General features: G+C 46.1%; 1 non-coding gene across 1 annotated transcript; it reads left to right on the top strand.

Moving 5' to 3' along the window:
- The first annotated feature begins 6,121 nt into the window (after positions 1-6,121).
- TRNAG-CCC (transfer RNA glycine (anticodon CCC)) lies at positions 6,122-6,194 on the top strand. The gene has a single exon. It is a non-coding gene; the product is annotated as a tRNA-Gly (tRNA).
- Positions 6,195-12,863: the final 6,669 nt, after the last annotated feature.

Consider the following 12,863-nt stretch of genomic DNA (forward strand, 5'->3'; position numbering starts at 1 on the left):
GAACTTTTCAGATCTTAACCTCCCTTCTGACTTTCTGCAGTCAAACCCGCCTAAACTGATCAGAAGAAAAGACACGCAGTGAGAAGACAAGTAAAATATTATTGACTGGACTGTTTCATGTCTATTAGGAAGAAAGAGCAGAGAGCGGAGGGAGAACCTTACCGCTTGACAGGCTTCAAGATAATCAGGGGAGGAATCAGGGCTGCACAGTAACCCTCGGTGAGGTTGGAAAGCACGGGCTCACCAGAGGTCATTGTTCTGTGTGGGAAACAAACAGGGTGCTGGGCAAACAAGCTCAAGATTGCATTCCTCCGCCGGACCCTGCTCCTCTCCAGAGGCACCCTGACTCCTACGCCGGAGCACAGGCTTGAAATCAGGGAGCCCTGCGGCTCCAGAAGAGGTCTCACCCTGAAGGCTTTTTTTTTTTTTTTTTTCCGGCCTCAGGCACATCCCAGCACCTTTGTTTAAGGCTGAGGCAGGACCTGCAAACACGGGGAATGCTGCCCTTGAAGAACTTGGCCCTGACAATTGGTATTCTCAGTTTGTTTCACTTCCCTGCTCCTTGCCCAGGGGGCCCAGGACTGACCTCTTGACCTCTCCAAGTTCAAGTCTTCAGCAGTCTCTGTGTGTGTGTGTGTGTGTGTGTGTGTGTGTGTGTGTGTGTGTGTGTGTGTGTGTTGGAGGGCTGGTGGCTGGAAGGGCCCTGCTTGCTCTGAATGATCCTGAGGTCAGTCACCACAGCCTTCCACGACCCCACAAAGGGGTCATTTGATGCAAAACATGCTCCCTAGTGCCCCCCAACCCACTGGGAAGGACAATACCCCTCTTGATAACCACACACAAGGTCAAGTTTGCTGTCCAAAGCAGAAGCCAGGGTCTCAGACACCTCAGACAGAGTTGGCCCTCTGTCAGTCTCCAGCCCCACACCCCCTGTTACTCACCCCTTTTTTATGCAGGTGAGAACACCGGCAGACAGACACGGAGACCTCAGACACCCTACTGGCACTCCCCACTGTCCTGTGCGTCTGCTCATCATGGAGCCATCTCTCTTCCAGAGACAGGGCCTGTTTTCCCCTGCCGCATTTCTACTCTGCATCTCAGCAGCCTTGATCTGTACAAATAGTTGGCTACTGGTTGGCCACATACACTGTCCTCCCATCCAGGGAGCCATCTGCTGCTCTGGAACCACGTGACTTTGTCACCGGGAGTTTCTGGCCCTGCAGAAAGAGTGGGTGGGTGACATTTCAGCAAAACCCCAGGACAGGGTGACAGAGTTAGGATGACAGTACTAGAAGAAACTAAAAAGTCCACTTCTCCAATTCTTTAATCCCAAATACAGGGAAACTGAGGCACGAGGCAAGGAAAGCAAAAACACTCGGGTTCATAAAAACCTGTCCCCACACACTTGCCTCAAGACATGCTCAGATATATGTCTGTCCAGGCTCAACAGCTCCTGCTCCCATCCTCTTACTGCCCTGTACATCCACATTGGTCTTTGATTTCCCTCCTAAGACCTGCCACAGAGCTTTCTAGAAGCCTGTTTCCATGACATGATGGTGATAATGATGATGACGATGACAGCAGCCGTCAGGTATCAAGCATCGCACTGTGGCAGGCCCTGGCCTAAGGCCATCACATAGATCATTTCACTCAGTCCCCAACATGATTCTACTTTGCATTACGGAGGCTCCAACCCCATCGTGGAAGAAGCACCACGATTGCAGGGGACACCCCGAAAGGATGCATATCTTGCTCAAGCTCACATAGGACAGCCAGGAGCCAAGCCTGTTTCTCGACACAGCCACCCACCAGGGTTGTCCCGGGGTAGGTGGGTCTGTCCCCAGGATTCTCAGCATCCCCACGTCCATGTCTCTGAACACAGCTACCTCACCTCTCAGTCTCCAGACACTTCACGGGTTTGACTTCCTGGAGACCTCTGGGAAATGGACCGCAACTTTCCCCTCCTGTATCAGCTGCGTCCTGGCTGCTCCTCTTTCCCCTCAGCCCAGAACCCACATAGGTTCATTGAACTGACTGCTCTCAGCTGCAAACTCAGTGTCCTCACCTGACCCATCTTTTCCCTGCCACCAACCAAGTTCAAACCCTGCTCCATCCTTTTCCGTATTCACCATGCAGTGTGAGCTCTGCCACCTACAGACTTAGAAACTTTTGTGGCCATACCTCCTTCCCATCTGTCTCAGCAAACCATCCTTCTGCTGAAGCCAAAACCTTCTCTCTCCTCTCCTCCAGTCTCTCCATCATCCCTGGCTCAAGGCTCCTCCAGCCTGAACAGACCACCCTCGATCCTCACTTGTTCCCCTTACCTGCTCAAGTCATCCATGACTTTCCTGCAGTCAGATCTAATGGGCACTTCTCAAACCTTACATTGGTGGACACTCTGCTGCACGTACCACTGGTGACCACCTCTCATCTTGAAACTGTCTACCACCTTGACCATTGCTTTTCCTTCTATCTCCCTGACCACTCAGGCTCAGTTCCATCCATGGCTTCTGCATTCCCAACCTGCTCCTTGATGCTGGTGTTCTTCAGGCTTCCACTAATGATCCTTATACCTTTAATTCCCACCCCAGGCTCCATTCAACCTGTTCCCTATAGACTTCAGACTTAGGTTATATCTGGCTGGACCGTTGCCTTCAACAAAAAAAAGATGTGTTCATGCTAAGTACCCAGTGTCGATTTTTTTCATGGTTCTTAGGTAAGCTGGGATTACAGGTGGCTTCCTGGGGTGATTGACCACGGGGATGAAGTGTGCCGATGACAACCAGAAGTGAATTTCCAGCTCAAGGTCATTCTATTCCTCATGTTGAATTAACAGTTAGTTCCCCCAGCATGTGAAAGAGGTGAGAGCTGGTCTCAGCTCTGATAACCAGACTCTACCAAAGGTGAGACCTTGAGCTTTTGAAGAGGAATCAAGAGTCAGCCACCTTCTTCTCTCACAATACTGCACAGCCATGTCTATCTGTCCTTGTTCTAAGCTGATCTCCACTTGCACCCTTTCTGAACCCGAGTCTATGCTTTAGAGAGGAGTCATGTGTTGATGATGGATAGAGCCAGCCTCCAGCTCTTCTGGGCCCAGTGCTTCCAGGGCACAGGTGAGCCGTGGTGTGGCTCTACCCTTGGTGCATAGGGCAGGCCCCATTCAAGTGCACTCCCCCCGGGAATAGGGTGGCCCCTGTAGCTGTGTGATACCATGACTCCAAGAGAGGGCTGGGAGGTGGTCACAGGAAGACGCATCCTCTTTAAACAGGTTTACCATTGCTCTGACCTCAAAATTGCTGCCTCTGATGTACAAGGACCTGAAGGTGAAGCAGGTGATGGGTAGCCATTTCTTCTTTCTGTCCCAAATCTTAGAGCCTCCATGCCTGTGTACTAAATCATGTCTGACTCTTGGGGACCCTGTGGACTGTAGCCCTCCAGGCTCCTCTGTCCATGAGATGCTCCGGGCAAGAATACTGGAGTAGGTTGCCATGCCCTCCTCCAGGGGATCTTACCTACCCAGAGATTAAACGCACATCTCTTATGTCTCCTGCATTGGCGGGTGGGTTCTTCCTCTAGCACGACCTGGGAAGCCTCTTAGAAGCTCCATCCAAGTCTGAAAACACAGGGTTTGCGGGAGGAAGTTTGAGGCAGGAGGCCTGCATTCAGCTTCCCTCTGTGTCATTCACATGCTGATGACTTTGGGAAACTGGGTTGATTCAAGCCTAAGGCCTCTGCCCTAAACCAAGGACAGAGGTTATAGCCATGGGTAGGAGTGGTGTCTTCTCAGTCCCTTCCTGGGCCCTCCTCCTGTGTGTCCCTCTGCTGGCTCCCTGTCCCCAGCCGGCTCCTTCTCACTTTCCAGGTTCAGCAGTCACCTCCCCAGAGAGGACTTCCTGCCACCTATGATAGCATAGCACCAAATCTTGTCACTTTCTAACTGAAGGCTCTGTTTTATTTCCTGAAGAAGACATGAATGGGCATTTTTAAATTTTATTTATTTGTTGTATTTCTTAATTCCCTGGTGGTCTAGAAGTTCTAGATCTTAGTCTGAGGTAGAATGTGCCTGGCTCATAGTAGGTCCTCAATAAAGAGTCACTGATTAGCAAATGAAGGGAAGAAAAACTGGTGATTTGACCTGGCCTGCTGCGATTCATGGGGTCGCAAAGAGTCAGACACAACTGAGCAACTGAACTGAACTGAACCCTACGATGGGGTGGCCTCAGGGCTTTCAAAGTCCCAATTCTTACATTTCAGTGGTTCTGCTTCTCCTCCAAAGACATCATCAATGATATAATAGCTGGGAGTCCTCTGATGTATGTATTCCCACTTTGGATTCAGGGTCCCTAAGACAGGGATGGGTCCCACAGTCACCCTGCACCCTTTCAGAAGAGCCCGTCCTGGATCCAATCCCCCAGGCACTCCTGTGCACTCTGTCCCCTAGAGAAAATTAGAACTATTCCACATTAGATAGGATCAGACCTTCCCCATGCAAGAAGTGTCTATTGACACCCTCTGAGAACAGAGTGCTCATGGGCAGTGGAGCGGGGACTTTTATCCTCCCAAAGCCACTCCAGAGGAGGCCCAGGCACCCCTCCCCTCTCAAAATCCTTCTTCCCTTTGATCTCATGTGATTCTCCCCAAAGTTGAGGGGCTTCCCTTGTGGCTCAGCTGGTAAAGAATGGGCCTGCAATGCAGGAAACCTGGGTTCGATCCCTGGGTTGGGAAGATCCCCTGGAGAAGGGAAAGGCTCCCCACTCTAGTATTCTGGCCTAGAGAACTCCATGGACTGTATAGTCCATGGGGTCACCAAGAGTTGGACACAACTGAGCGACTTTCACTTCACTTCACTTCACTTCAAACTTGTGAGTAAGCGAGATCTAACACATTAATTTGTATGTGCAACAAATCCTACTAGTGTCCAGGGTCATCAGCATTGTGTCTGGTGGTTCCACAGCAATTATACCCAAACTTTGACTGTCTGTCCTCAGGGGCCCTGTTCATCCTTGCTCTCCACCTGGACAACAGCCCCCTGAGGGCTAAGTTGGGACACCTCCACCAACTTATATAAATAAGAGTTCACTAAAGAGCACCATAAATAGAGCTCACTCATAGAGAGTGCTGGTAGACCAACAAACCATCCTGTTTGGCTGATATATAGATACACCCAGGAAGAAAGAAATGACACAGGGGGAAAAAATGAAAAAGTAGTTTGGGAGAGGGGAAGAGTCATATGTAGAAATAAAGAAAGATTAAGGGCAAAAATTCATTAAGATCTTTCAAAAATACAAAAACTATTCATGATCTGTGCAGGAGTGAGGGGCTATGAGTTGAAGGTTAAGCAGAGCTGTCCTCTTGGCCTGAACAGTCTAATCAACCCTCTCTGCTATCTCTCCCTGTTGTAAACCATAAGCAGCGCTGTTCCAGCAATTTCCAGGAACAACCAGCAGTCCAACCCTAGAAAAATCAGCCTCAGATGCAACGATGATCATCAGAGCAGTGTCACCCCAAGTCCTGAGGAAATCCAGGCTGGAGGCAGCTCTGGTCCCTCAATGGAGGTTCACCAAATGCCCTTGGCAGACTTCCCTGTGCCAGGCAGATGGAAGGAAACTGCCTTACAACCCTTCTGCTGTCCTTACTGCTTCTTAGTCAAGCTCCACCTTGGCCTCTTGGAAAGCCAGCTATCTGAAGTCACAATAGAGAGCCCATGTGCACGCATGCATGCCTTACCCCTGGGGCTTCCCAGGCGGCGCTAGTGGTAATGAAACCTGCCTGCCAATGGAGGAGACACAAGAGAGGTGGGTTTGATCCCTGGGTGCGGAAGATCACCTAGAGTAGGAAATGGCAACCCACTCCTGTATTCTTTTTGTAATTATTACTGATTTATTTACTTTAATTGGAGGCTAATTACTTTACAATATTGTGGTGGCTTTTGCCATACATTTTCACTCCAGTATTCTTGCCTGGAAAATCCGATGGACAGAGGAGCCTCTACTTATGGGGCTACAAAGAGTCCATTCAGACGTTACTGAGCAACTGAGCACGAGCCTTACCCCTAATGGGTGGGCACAGGAGATGTCTGAGGTCCCCACTTGATATCACTCAGAAAGCTGAGGTAGGGACTTCCCTGGTGGTCCAGTGGTTAAGACTCTGTACTCCCAGTGCAGGGGTCCCAGGTTCAATCCCTGGTCAGGGAAATAGATCCCACATGCCTCAATTCAAAGTCCTGCATGCTGTGACTAAGACCCAGAACAGCAAAATAATTTCTTTAAAAAAAGAAAGCTGAGGTAGGCTGTGTGATAATTGGACAGGGCTCCAAAGGTCCCCTGCCATTTCTGTGGACCACCCCAGAGTTCAAATCCAGAACAAGAGCCTAGAGGTCTCTGAAAGCCCCCCTGGGTACCCCCTTGGTCACTGAGAGCCTGCCCTTTTCTGCATGTTTCGAAAGGCTTTTCATATACACAGACTCCTTCATCAGCAAGTCTGAATTTATAAACAGTTACTCTTATTCAGGAAAGCAGAGATGAGCAGTTTTATGTAAAAGTTACATCTCCATTTAAGAAAAAATATATAATTCCACATTCTACTGTCCCTCGAACTTTATTCCCGTTTATGTAGATCTTAATACAGTTATATAGTCGCAGGGCTAACGTCCCCTTTGGATGGTAATGAGGTCCTCTCGAACCCTTTAGCTGCTATAAAGTATGCAGAAGTTAAATGCACAGATGGAAAAAAATTTGTCTCAATTTTATACTTCTGCAAAATGGTAATTTTGTACTTAAAATGTACAAGATGGATGTTCAGAAATATAGGCTGATAGCCTAAATTATATTTGGTCATAATTTATGTAGTACAGTCCCAAAGAGATACAAAAAGGCAGAGCATAATTTATCTGCTGGAATCAGCGATAGCTTTGCTAAAACTACCATTTAGTCCATCCCCCACAGTTTTGAGCGGCCTCCGTCCTCAGGGCTCACTCTATTTAAGTTCCCCATACTGCTGTTTGATCACATATTGTAGTCTATAATTTGCCTATCATCTGAAGCAAATTTAGGTCCCAGAAGTTATGATCTCTATGTAGCAACCACTTTATTTGGTAAATGCAAAATATTTATAGCAATATAAAAACCAGATGAAAATAAAATTCCTATAATCATTGGAACATACACACTTTATCATTGGGGCTCATAATGACCGTCAGAGAAGAACTAGCATGTTGCCTAATAAAATTACCTTTGGATGTGTACTTGAACTTGCTGATGCTCAAGAACCAGAGAAACATCTTCTCCAGCATCCTTTTCATCCTGCCAATAGCAGGAAATGCCAAGCATGGGCTCTAAATAGGGTTGCCCAAAAGGAAATTAGATGAAAGGCAATGGGCAGGTAAGTCATTATGGCACCCTGGCTATGGAAAGGAATTTCCAAGTAGAAGTAAATCAGTTGGTGAGGGCACTGATCTGGACAGGTTCACCCCCTTTCAACCAGGGACAATGACCAAATAATGAATGTTGACTATAACCCCATCTTTGAGCCAAGATCAGTGAACTTCTACATTGGGCTGTCTTTCGATGCCAGCCTTCTCACACCTCCAGATGTTTCTCTTTGTGTTTCCAAAATGTTCACATGGGAGATGTTCAGGCTGGACCCTACAAAAGACCTGAGACACAGTCTATCAGTAGCTCCTTTAAAAAGCAGCTAGCTCTTCAAAAGAGTGTGGAGAGAAGCAGAGATAAGACAGACCTCGACTAGAACAGACATCTGGAAACCAGAGTGGTGGCATCTATGCAATTAATAACAAGACACTTGTTGAGTGCATGTGCTATAGATTATATTCCTTATGACAACCCTTAAAGGTAGAGTTTGTCTTTCTTACATGATCTATATGCAAATTAAGACCCAGAGAGGTTGGTCGGTCAATTAAGGGATCTAGGTGGAAGTAACACCCAGGTCTGACACCATTCAAGATGGTGGTCTCACCTGCTGAATTTTTCCATGAGCCAACACAGGACACCAAGCTTTCCAAGACACTTCTGCAAGAATATTGCTTCTCTATCCTCAGAATTGTCTCCACCCATCTCCCCCTCCTTCCATGCAGCCCTCAAGGTTGCCTTCAGCTGAGTGAAGATGAAATAGAGCCCCAGACACATCTCTCAGATAAAAACTTCAACTGAAGCCTCATATATTTCATAGATACTTAAGAGCTCATGGCTCTTTGAAGACGAGTGTTAGTATTAATCATTGTAGTTGTTCAGATCATTTCCTCATTTTTAACATCACCCAAGCCCTCTCACCAAAAAGGTACCATTTCTGGGTCCTAGGGAGCCAGACCCTAAAGGATGCACTGGAATTCTCCGGATACTTACTTCCTTTTTCTTGCAACTTATTCCCAGATCCAGCTACTTAAGTCTAAGAGAATATCCTGTTTTCAATTCTTTTTTACCCCCAAAATGCTTAAGCACACAGTTCATAGAATTCTGCTTAAATCCAGGTGTAATTTTACAAGGTCTCTTTTAAACACTTTTTCCATACATCACACTGAAAAGAGGGAAAGAAAAAGACCCAAAAATGAATGCACAACCAAAATTAAAGAGGACGTAAGAAGGGCAAAGGAAATACCTTAGGCTAATTTATCCCCTGGTTCTATAATTGCTTCAAGACCAAATATAGGCTCTGAAAGCATCTGAGTGGGAAGAAACTCTTAACACACGAGAACTGTTCTGCAGTGGGAGAAACTGAGGTTCAGAAAAGAGACATAATAAACCAGTAAGGAGAACAGTTATGTTGTGCTTCGGGTCTTCCCAGGTAGCATGTGAACAATGAGTGTGTCCTTCAGTTCAGTTCAGTTCAGTTCAGTCGCTCAGTCGTGTCCAACTCTTTGCGACCCCATGAATCACAGCATGCCAGGCCTCCCTGTCCATCACCAACTCCCGGAGTTCACTCAAACTCATGTCCATCGAGTTGGTGATGCCATCCAGCCATCTCATCCTCTGTCGTCCCCTTCTCCTCCTTCCCCCAATTCCTCCCAGCATCAGTCTTTTCCAATGAGTCAACTCTTCGCCAGAGGTGGCCAAAGTATTGGAGTTTCAGCTTTAGCATTAGTCCTTCCAAAGAAATCCCAGGACTGATCTCCTTCAGAATGGACTGGTTGGATCTCCTCGCAGATCCACAAACACTTGCAAGGAGCATGTCCTTACCCTGCTATATTTAAAATGGATAACCAACAAGGCCCTACTGTATAGCACAGGGAACTCTGCTCAACTTACGTGGCAGCCTAGATGGGAGGGGAGTTTGGGGGAGAATGGATACATGTATATGTATGGCTGAGTCCTTTCACTGTTTACCTGAAACTATCACAACATTGTTAATCAACTATATTCCAATACGAAATAAAAAGGATTTTTAAAAAAATTGAGTGTGTTCTCAAAAGTCAGTAACTATTGCACTTAGAGGTGATGTCAAGAATATGTGACTTACAGAATCATCCATGAATCACCAAGCCCTCCTCCAGCCTGGGAGAGAAAGACTTGAAGGCAAATCTGTGAGAGACTGATGGATTTCATTCATCTGTGGTCTGCCAATCTGCCCTCCTCCCCATGCAGAAGCAAGAAAGAGTAAGGGAGCAACACTGATTTTGTCAGAAGCCTGCCTTGTGGGCATTTGGTTTGTGTTCTCTCTTTTGATCGTTAATAATCTTGTGAGTGATTCCATTGCACAGGTACAGTACAGGCGCTCTACTATAAAGGCCAACTACTTTCACAGGGACACACACAAACAGATCACAATTCATATAGAAATGCTACTATAGAGGTTATTCCAGAGGGATAAACTACTAGTGATACCTGGGTAGGGGGTTGGGAGACCACAATCAAGTTGAATCTTGTAGGATGCGATGGTATTTGTGATCATAGTTCAAGGAAGGGACAGAAGCACACAAGACCAGAGAAGAGGTGCTTTAGAACCCCACAGGAAGTGCTCTCCGAGTGCTGAGCCAGAGGGCTGTGTTGTTCATCACCTTCTCAGAAGTCATGCAAACCAGCACCGCCTCCCCGCCACTCTATAGTCAGGAGCTCTTGATATGCAATATTAGAGAGTGCCAGGATGGGAAAGGCACCGCATAAAATCAAATTCTCTTCTATTTTAAGTTGAGTGGTGCACCGGTTCAGCTTTAAAACCTAATTTCTTAAAAGTTTCAAAGGGGAAAAAAATGTCCCTTTGCAATTGGAATCGAGTCCACATAAATTAACAGGCCGGCTCTCCATATCCATCTTTCAGAACTTGCCCTGATTGTTGATTTTAATCAAGCGGCCCACATTCTTTGACTTTTCATCCTTCACTGCCCAGAGTGATGCACTGCAGCTACTGATGACACGCAAATGTTAATTTTGCTCAAGTTCAAACATCGTCCAAAAAGGGCCTATTTTAAAGACTGCTTGGCAAACACCAGCTGAAAATGAGGATGAACAGAATCAAACACCACCAAGAAACTCAGAGGAGAGAAAGCTCTGGTCCTCTGGAAACTCACAAGTTTTCATCTCTAAATCCTCCATCTCTCCCAGGTCGAGTAGAATCACTGATCTCTTGAGTCAGAAGGGAACTCAGACATCATCCCAGCCTTTCCAGAGGTCATTCAGAGTGGTCGTGGGCGAGCTAACAAAAGGAGGCATTAGTAAATTGGGAAACCCAAGCCTTTCAAGTCTTGCTGTCATTTACCAGGCTTCAGGAAGAGGAAGGCATGTCGCACACACAGACACACACACGTTTAACTAACAGGCTTATGTAGACCTCAGGCGCCCCTTCACCAGTCACCTGCTACCTCGACCCTGTCTCTTCAGCATGGGAGGCCACCATTGCCTACGGAAGGACACAGAGTAACAGCTGCTCAGAGGGGCTGCAAAATGAGCTGCCTGCTTGAGTGAGGAGTGCCATCCCAGCTCTTCTCTAGAGCTTATCCAAAATCCCAACCGAGTCCACAGGCATCTGATCAAGCAAGATTCAGACTCACATTCAGAAGTCATTTAGTGAGCACCTACTTTGCCAGGAGGTCCCACAGTAGTTATCTATGGGTATATTGTGTCATTTAATACAGCCACACATAAAGAAATTTACATGTATTACAATCAAAGCAAGTTTCATATTAAAATAGATGGGAAAGAAATCGAAGGAACTGGGACCCACTTAAAAACTCTGAAAACTTGTATGGACTTTGTCCCTCTTCACTCCCCTGGGTCACTTTCCATTGGATTGTTGTGTTTTATTTTCTTCATATTTCCTCATCACTGAAATTAACTGAAACACCATCTGTTTGTCTCTGCCCTATACCAAGCACCATCAGAAAATAACCTTATCTGTATCAATCACTACTGTGTCCCCAGAATACTCAAAGGATATCTTTGAATGAATGAATGAAATAATTACAATCTTTTTTTCACCAGGATTTTCCAAAGCCAGATCATGACATACAAACCACCCCCCCCCCCCGGCAGAAAAGGCAGAGGTCTGAGGGTCCCCAAGACTTGGAGAACCATGTCCCAGCAACATGGCCCTAGAGAATAAACTTAGCTGAATACTGTGGTCCAGGCATCTCGGTGCCCTTGCCCCTAGAACGCCAGCATCATGTAAACAAAGCATCCGCAGTGACGAGTCCCGGTTTCCGCAGCCCATCAGATGAAACTGCTCACCGTGGCCGCCCATCTTCTGCCAAGAAGAGGCGAGACACTTCCACTGCGACGTCAAAAAAATGACTGCAGCTATTCCCTGAGCGATAACAGCCCATCTTGAAATGCGGGCCATGTTTCCTTTGCCTTATAATAATTGCGTTCTGTCTTTTAACCCTCAAAGTGTTAAGTGTCGTCATTTCCTCTGGGGATGCAAAGATCTGGGGTTAACAACTTTCTCTTTTAAAAATTCATAAAGGTGCAAACAAACAGCAGCGCAGCCGATGGCTACACACGGGAAGAAGCCACGGGAGAAAGAGGGAGAAAAAACAACCACCACCACATTCTCCCCCACAGGACACTTGGCAATTAACTCCAGCTATGTCAGCAATTTTTTTGAAAAATTTCCTAAACATGGAGAAGGCTTATCCTCACCCTATGAAAGACAAAACCACTGAAGTGACTCTCCCATGCATTACAATGTGTGTGTCTTACTTCTTAACCAAGCCGCTAATCACGCAAATTATTGCAACTAATTACATCTGAAGGTCTAATTAATTCTTTCAGTACCACATCATTTAGTACGCATTCACAACACAGCACCTGTTTTGAAAATCCTTGCAGTTAATTTGTTTATAAACAAACACTATTTGCATAAAATGTTTAATGAATGGTTTAACAGTTAGTACAATACTCCAGTTTTGTCTTAGTAGATTTGAGGTCATCAAAGGCCACGATAAATTAATTTTAAACTCTACAAATTAATTTAAATAGAATGTGTGAATTTCTCATTAATAAAGAAAACATTTCCAACATGTTAATTAATATCTCTGTAACAGGCTAATTACTGCCTGCACAACAAGTCCATCCTGTGAGCAAACCTTAAAGATTTGGGGGGCAAAGGGGGTGGGGACTATTTTAAAGCTGCAAGAAAAAGTGCAATTCCAAGAAAAACAGCAGACCCAATTATTCTGAGGAATTTAGTGTTTAGAGCAGGCCAACCAGCCAAAGAAGTGATCCCCTCCCCTTGCTTTCTGGATACAGCACATTTCAGTCATCAAGAGACAGTGAAAAAATGCTTCTATCATGACTCCGCAAAGATGGGTAGAAGATGCCTGCCTTCTGGTAGAAACATGCAATTAAGGAAAATATTAGTTCTTCTGAAAGGAAAAGATCTCTCTTGTGAATTTAGGGCATCCTGGCTGTATGTGT

The sequence above is a fragment of the Ovis aries genome, chromosome 14, assembly GCF_016772045.2.
Source record: "Ovis aries strain OAR_USU_Benz2616 breed Rambouillet chromosome 14, ARS-UI_Ramb_v3.0, whole genome shotgun sequence".
NCBI lineage: Eukaryota > Metazoa > Chordata > Mammalia > Artiodactyla > Bovidae > Ovis > Ovis aries.